This window comes from Phocoena phocoena, chromosome 7 (genome assembly GCF_963924675.1).
Source record: "Phocoena phocoena chromosome 7, mPhoPho1.1, whole genome shotgun sequence".
In the NCBI taxonomy this organism is placed as follows: Eukaryota; Metazoa; Chordata; class Mammalia; order Artiodactyla; family Phocoenidae; genus Phocoena; species Phocoena phocoena.
Window position 1 is genome coordinate 70,988,341 of NC_089225.1, and position 8,819 is coordinate 70,997,159.

Genomic DNA, 8,819 nt, shown 5'->3' on the forward strand with positions numbered 1-8,819 from the left:
TAATTAATTCAGAAAGCTAAGACAGTGTCTTATGTTAGACTTTGTTAAGCACCTATGATAAAATCTTAAGGGTAACCACAAAAAGAATGGAAATTCAGTGTATAACTTCTAGCCTAAAAATCTTAATTCCCCTCCTCGCCCCCCCCACTACCAAAAAAAAAGACAAGAAGGAAATAGAAGCAAAGGAGAAAAGCACTGACAAATAGTACAAAATAAGATTATAGTAACAAGTCCATAAATATAAGTAATCACAATAAATGTAATGAACTAAATTCACCAATTAAAATCATCATATTATAGAAAGATTAAAAGTAAAAAGAATAGAAAAAATATGAGGCAAATAATCAAAATAACACTGAGGTGGTTATATTTCTATGAGACAAATTCTGCAGGAAAGTATAACAACTCTAAACTTATATTCCCCTAATAACAGAGCCATGATATATATGGGTATTGTTTTAAGAGAGGTTCAGGCTTATCTAGGAAAGTCTTCTTGATTCTGGATATAGAAAATCTCAAGGAATACTCAAAAAACTTACTACAACTTCTAAATAAATCAAGCAAGGAACTCAAATTTAAGAAATGAATAGCAATACTTGTATATGAAAAGCTTCAAAACATTGCTGGGAGAAATTAAAGATCTAAATTAGTAGTGAGAGATTTTATATTCATAGATTGGAAAACTCAATATTGTCAAGATGACCCTCTGTCTAAATTGATCTACAAATTCAATACAATCCTTATCAAAATCCTAGCAGATTTTTTTTGTAGAAATGGACAAGCTGATGCTAAAATGTATATAGACTTGCAAAGGGCATAGAATAAACAAAAGAATTTGAAAAAGAAGACAATTTTACTTTTTCCTTTACAATTTGGATGCCATCAACTTATTTTTGTCTCTCACTGCACTAGCTTTCAGGACCTCTATTACAATGTTGATATAAATGATGAAAGCAGATGTTTTTGCCTTGTTTTTTTTAAATTTTAGGGTGAAGGTGTAAGTTTTTCACCATTACATATGATGTCAGCTATGAATTTTTTGTAAATGTTCTTTATAAGATTGAGAATGTTTTCCTTATTCCTGAGTTGTTGAGAGTTTTTTGTTTTTATCATGAATTAAATATTTGGTTTTGTCAAATATTTTTGATGCCCCTATTGAGATGATCATGTGGTTTTTGTCTTTTATTCTATAATATTAATATAGTATATTGCACTAATTCATCTTCAAATGTTAAGCCAACCTTGCATTGCTGAGATAAATCCCAATGGGTCCTGGTGTATAATCTTTGTTATATCTTGTTGGATTGCATTTGCTAGTATTTTTTAAGGATGTTTATATCTTGTTTATGAGGGATATTCATCTCTACTTTTAATGTGATGTCTTAGTCTAGCTTTGGAATCAGCATAACACTGACCTCATAGAATAAGTGGGAAAGTGTTTCTTCCCTTCTGTTTATGGAAAGAGTTTTTAAAAATTAGTATTATTTCTTCTTTAATATTTGATAAGAGCTCACCAGAGAAACCATCTGGGCCTGAACTTTTCTTTTTGGGAAAACTTATAACTAACTCAATCTCTTTTCTTGTTACAGATCTGTTCAGGTTTTTCTACCTCTTTTTAAGTTAATTTTTGTCATTTGTATCATTCTAGACATTTTTCCATTTCATAAAAGTTGTCTAATTCATTGGTATAAAGTTGTTTGTGATATTCCTTTATTTAGTCTCTTTCTGTAAGACAGTTAGAATTGATGTGACCTCTTTCATTCCTCATTCCAGTAATTTGTGTCTTCTCTTTATTTTCTTGGTCAGTGTAACTGTAAGCACTGCTTTAGCTGCATCCCATAAATTTTGGTATGTTGTGTTTTTGCTTTCATTCAGTTTATGATATTTTCTAACATACTTTGTGATTTATACTTTGACTTCTGGATTATTTTGAAGTGTCTTTACTTTCCAAATATTGCAGGATTTCAAAGATATTTTTCTTTGTTAATTTTAAATTGAATTCCTTTGCGGTCAGAACATAACTTTGTGTGAAAAAAATATTTTTAGAGTCTTTTATATTAGTATACAAATTCACAATTTATAGTGCCTTTTCTTTCTTTCTGTGGATTTGAGTCATAGTGTGGTGTCAGCCTGGAGGACTTTCTATAGTATTTTTTGTAAAGCAAGTATACTAGCAATGAATATTCTCAGTACTTGTTTATCTGGGAATTATTTGATTTGATTTGATTTGATTTGATTTTGTCCTGCCTCTGACTAGTTTTGTTTTGTTTTTGACACACACGGGAATAGGTATCTGAGAAGGTAAAGGGTACACAAGTCCAGATTTGAAGTCAGTGTACTGTCCATTATTGGACCATGACCTCTCACAGTTCTCCTTCTATGACAGAATGATTCTTGGTTTATTACTATTCAGGACAGGGCATGGATTTTAACAAAAGCCTGACTTTGTTCTTTGACATCTAAGGTAATGTGGGCTCAGGAAAGCCTATGAAACCAGTCCAGTTGTAGTAAGAGTTTGGGGCTGCAGGCAACAGAAATTGGCCCTAATATAGACCATAAAAGGAGATTTATGGGTATATACTTATTTGCTCACAGAATCGAAGTAAGAGTTAAGTAGCTAGACTTCTAGAAGTACAGGATTCAAGATACCTTTGGATATACTAGAAATAGGATATCTTGAGCCATCCCTTTTGATATCCTCAGGATATTACTGGCAATACCGTTGAGTGACTTAGTTACAACCGCCTTTTGTCCTTGTACCTCAGACCTAATGATTACATTTCCCAGGAGAGATTGGATAACTTGGGTAACATGACCAAGTTGTGTGGTGAGAATCCTGTGATTGGCAGTTTCACTAACTACTTGAGGTAAATAATTTCCACAAATAAAAATTTCGCTGTTACCAAAAGAGGGAGAGAATGAACACTGGACAGACAACGAAGCCAGCTATCCTCAAAACTCACAATGTCAGCTCATCCTCACACCACAGGTGACCTGACAAAAACTTATTATTTTTGCCTGCCCCAAATTCATTTCCCCTTAGAGTAACAGTATCCCATTATTCTTTGATGAACCCTCTCTGTGTCCATTTCCTATGAGTGGAGGTCCAGGCATACATATGTGACCCTAGCCAGGCCAGTTCAAACTAAGTTTCAATTCTGTGACTTTTCTTGGAAATATTAGGGTAAGGATATTCTTTCTCTTCTGGAAAGTTACCTTCATTCATGAAAAATAGTTCTGTTGGATATAGAATTATTGGTTGACTGATTTTTCTTTCAATACTTTGAATATATCATTCCACTGCCTTCTGACCTCCAGTGTTTCAAAGACAAGTCAATTGTTAATTATATTGATGTTCCTTTGTATATGGTGAGTTGTTTTCTTCTTGTTGATTTTAAGACTTCTTTTTGTCTTTCAGTATTTTAACTATGATATTTCTATGGATCTTTCTGTATTTGTCTTACTTGGAGTTTGCTGAGCTTCTTGGATCTATAGATTTATGTTTTTCTTCAAATTCAGGAACTTTTACCATTATTACTTCAAATATTTTTCTGCCCTTTTTTTTTTAAAGCTCATTTTTGTTTGTAGTACCTTTTTTTTAGGGGGGAGTGCTTTTTTACTTTATTTTATTATTATTTTTTTAAACATCTTTATTGGAGTATAATTGCTTTACAATGTTGTGTTAAACTGTATAACAAAGTGAATCAGCTATACGTATACATATATCTCCATATCCCCTCCCTCTTTTGTCTCCCTCCCATCATCCCTATCCATCCCTCTAGGTGGTCACAAAGCACTGAGCTGATCTCCCTGTGCTATGTGGCTGCTTCCCACTAGCTAGCTATTTTATATTTGGTAGTGTATATATGTCAGTGCCACTCTCTCACTTCGTCCCAGCTTACCCTTCCCCTCCCCCATCCTCAAGTCCATTCTCTACATCTGTGTCTTTATTCCTGTCCTGCCCCTAGGTTCTTCAGAACCTTGTTTTTTCTTTTCTTTTAGATTCCATATATATGTGTTGGCACGATATTTGTTTTTCTCTTTCTGACTGACTTTCTCTGTATGACAGACTCTGGGTCCATCCACCTCACTACAAATAACTCAATTTCATTTCTTTATATGGCTGAGTAATATTCAATTGTATATATGTGCCACATCTTTATCCATTCATCTGTCAGTGGACACCTAGGTTGCTTCCATGTCCTGGCTATTATAAATAGTGCTGCAATGAACACTGTGGTACATGACTCTTTATGAATTATGGTTTTCTCAGGGTATATGCCCAGCAGTGGGATTGCTGGGTTGTATGGTAGTTCTATTTTTAGTTTTTTAAGGAACCTCCATACTGTTCTCCATAGTGGCTGTATCAATTTACATTCCCACCAACAGTGCAAGAGGATTCCCTTTGCTCCTCACTCTCTCCAGCATTCACTGTTTGTAGATTTTTAAAAGATGGCCATTCTGACCAGTGTGAGGTGATACCTCATTGTGATTTAGATTTGCATTTCTCTAATGCTTAGTGATGTTGAGCATCTTTTCATGTATTTGTTGGCCATCTGTGTGTCTTCTTTGGAGAAATGTCTGTTTAGGTCTTCTGCCCATTTTTGGATTGGGTTGTTTGTTTTTATGATATTGCGCTGCATGAGCTCTTGTATATTTTGGAGATAAATTCTTTGTCTGTTGCTTCATTTGCAAATACTTTCTCCCATTCTGAGGGTTGTCTTTTTTGTTTATGCTTTCCTTTGCTGTGAAAAAGCTTTGAAGTTTCATTAGGTCCCATTTGTTTATTTTTGTTTTTATTTCCATTACTCTGGGGGTGGGCCAAAAAGGATCTTGCTGTTATTTATGTCATAGAGTGTTCTTCCTATGTTTTCGTCTAAGAGTTTCATGGCGTCTGGCCTTACATTTTGGTCTTTAATCCATTTTGAGTTTATTTTTGTGTATGGTGTTAGGGAGTGTTCTAATTTCATTCTTTTACATGTATCTGTCCAGCCTTCCCAGCACCACTTATTGAAGAGGCTGTCTTTTCTCCATTATATAGTCTTGCTTCCCTTATCAAAGATAAAGTGACCATCTGTGCATGGGCTTATCTCTGGGCTTTCTATCCTGTTCCATTGATCTATATTTCTTCTTTGTGCCAGTACCATACTGTCTTGATTACTGTAGCTTTGTAGTATAGTCTGAAGTCAGGGAGCCTGATTCCTCCAGCTCCGTTTTTCTTTCTCAAGATTGCTTTGGCCAAATATCGTATGTTTACGCATATATGTGGAACCTAGAAAAATGGTACAGATGAACCGGTTTGCCGGGCAGAAATAGAGACACAGATGTAGAGAACAAACATATGGACACCAGGGGAAAGTGGCGGTGGGGGGTGGCAGTGGTTTGAATTGGGGGATTGGGTTTGACATATATACACTAGTATGTATAAAATAGATAACTAATAAGAACCTGCTATATAAAAAGTAAATAAAAAAGAATTTTAAAAAAGACTGCTTTGGCTATTTCGTGTCTTTTGTGTTTCCATACGAATTGTGAAATCTTTTGTTCTAGTTCCATGAAAAATGCCATTGGTAGTTTCATAGGGATTGCACTGTATCTGTGGATTGCTTTGGGTAGTAGAGTCATTTTCACAGTGTTGATTCTTCCAATCCAAGAACATGGTATATCTCTCCATCTGTTTGGATCATCTTTAAGTTCTTTCATCAGTGTCTTATAGTTTTCTGCATACAGATCTTTTGCCTCCTTAGGTAGGTTTATTCCTAGGTATTTTATTCTTTTTGTTCCAACAGTAAATGTGAGTGTTTCCTTAATTTCTCTTTCAGACTTTTCATCATTAGTGTATAGGAAACAAGAGATTTCTGTGCATTAATTTTGTGTCGTGCTACTTTACCAAATTCATTGATTAGCTCTAGTAGTTTTCTGGTAGCATCTTTAGCATACTCTATGTATAGTGTCAAGTCATCTGCAAACAGTAACAGTTTTACTTCTTTTCTGATTTGGTTTCCTTTTATTTCTTTTTCCTCTCTGATTGCTGTGGCTAAAACTTCCAAAACTATGTTGAATCATAGTGGTGAGAGTGGGCAACCTTGTCTTGTTCCTGATCTTAGTGGAAATGCTTTCAGTTTTTCACCACTAAGAACAATGTTGGCTGTGGGTTTGTTGTATATGGCCTTTTATATGTTGAGGTAAGTTCCCTCTATGCCTACTTTCTGGAGGGTTTTTTATCATAAATGGGTGTTGAATTTTGTCAAAAGCTTTTTCTGTGTCTATTGAGATGAACATATGGTTTTTCTCCTTCAATTTGTTTATATGGTTTATCACATTGATTGATATGAGTATATTGAAGAATCCTTGCATTCCTGGGATAAACCTCACATGATCATGGTGTGTGGTCCTTTTAATATGCTGTTGGATACTGTTTGCTAGTATTTTGTTGGGGATTTTTGCATCTATGTTCATCAGTGATATCGGCCTGTAGTTTTCTTTTTTTGTGACATCTTTGTCTGGTTTTGGTATCAGGGTGATGGTGGCCTCATAGAATGAGTTTGGGAGTGTTCCTCCCTCTGCTATATTTTGGAAGAGTTTGAGAAGGATAGGTATTAGCTCTTCTCTAAATGTTTGGTAGAATTCGCCTGTGAAGCCATCTGGTCCTGAGCTTTTGTTTGTTGGAAGACTTTTAATCACAGTTTCAATTTCAGTGTTTGTGTTTGATCTGTTTATATTTTCTATTTCTTCCTGGTTCAGTCTCAGAAGGTTGTGCCTTTCTAAGAATTTGAGCGTTTCTTCCAAGTTGTCCATTTTATTAGCATGTAGTTGCTTGTAGTAATCTCTCATGATCCTTTGTATTTCTGCAGTGTCAGTTTTTATTTCCCCTTTTTCATTTCTAATTCTGTTGATTTGAGTCTTTTCCCTTTTTTTTCTTGAGAAGTCTGGCTAATGGTTTATCAATTTTGTTTATCTTCTCAAAGAACCAGCATTTAGTTTTATTGATATTTGCTATCATTTCCTTCATTTCTTTTTTATTTATTTCTGATCTGATCTTTATGATTTCTTTCCTTTGGCTAACATTGGGGGTTTTTGGTTCTTCTTTCTCTAATTGCTTTAGGTGTAAGGTTAGGTTGTTTATTTGAGATGTTTCTTGTTCTTGAAATAAGACTGTATTGCTGTAAACTTCCCTCTTAGAACTGCTTTTGCTACATCCCATAAGTTTTGGATTGTCGTGCTTTCATTGTCATTTGTTTCTAAGTATTTTTTGATTTCCTCTTTCATGTCTTCAGTGATCTCTTGGTTATTTAATAGTGTATTGTTTAGCTCCATGTGTTTGTATTTTTTACAGATCTTTTCCTGTAATTGATATCTAGTCTCATAGCCTTGTGGTTGGAAAAGATGCGTGATACGATTTCAGTTTTCTTATATTTACCAAGGCTTGATTTGTGACCCAAGATATGATCGATCCTGGAGACTGTTCCATGAGCACTTGAGAGGAAAGTGTGTTCTGTTGTTTTCAGATGGAATGTCCTATAAATATCAATTAAGTCCATCTTGTTTAATGTGTCATTTAAAGCTTGTGCTTCCTTATTTATTTTCATTGTGGATGATATGTCCATTGGTGAAAGTGGAGTGTTAAGGTCCCCTACTATGATTGCGTTACTGTCGATTTCCCCTTTTATGGCTGTTAGCATTTGCCTTATATATTGAGGTGCTCCTATGTTGGGTGCATAAATATTTACAATTGTTATATCTTCTTCTTGGATTGATCCCTTGATGATTATGTAGTGTCCTTCTTTGTCTCTTGTAATAGTCTTTATTTTAAAGTCTATTTTGTCTGATATGAGAATTGCTACTCCAGCTTTCTTTTGATTTCCATTTGCATGAAATATCTTTTTCCATCCCCTTATTTTCAGTCTGTATGTGTCCCTAGCTCTGAAGTGGGTCTTTTGTAGACAGCATATATGTGGGTCTTGTTTTTGTATCCATTCGGCCAGTCTATGTCTTTTGGTTGGAGCATTTAATTCATTGACATTTAAGGTAATTATCGATATGTACATTCCTATTACCATTTTCTTAATTGTTTTGGATTTGTTATTGTAGGTCTTTTCCTTTTCTTGTGTTTCCTGCCTAGAGAAGTTCCTTTAGCATTTGTTTTAAAGCTGGTTCGGTGGTGCTGAATTCTCTTAGCTTTTGCTTGTCTGTAAAGGTTTTAATTTCTCCATCGAATCTTAATGAGATCCTTGCTAGGTAGAGTAATCTTGGTTGTAGATTCTTCCCTTTGATCACTTTAAATACATCCTGCCACTCCCTTCTGGCTTGCAGAGTTTCTGCTGAAAGATCAACTGTTAACCTTATTGGGATTCCCTTGTATGTTATTTGTTGTTTTTCCCTTTCTGCTTTTAATATTTTTTTTTTGTATTTAATTTTTGATAGTTTCATTAATGTGTCTTGGTGTGTTTCTCCCTGGATTTATCCTGTATGGGACTCTCTGCACTTCCTGGACTTGACTGACTCTTTCCTTTCCCGTATTAGGGAAGTTCAACTATAATCTCTTCAAATATTTTCTCAGCCCCTTTCTTTTTCTCTTCTTCTTCTGGGACCCCTATAATTTGAATGTTGGTGCATTTAATGTTGTCCCAGAGGTCTCTGAGACTGTCCTCAATTCTTTTCATTCTTTTTTCTTTATTCTGCTCTGCGGTAGTTATTTCCACTATTTTATCTCCCAGGTCACTTATCCGTTCTTCTGCCTCAGTTATTCTGCTAGTGATTCCTTCTAGAGAATTTTTAATTTCATTTATTGTATTGTTTATCGTTGTTTGTTTGTTCTT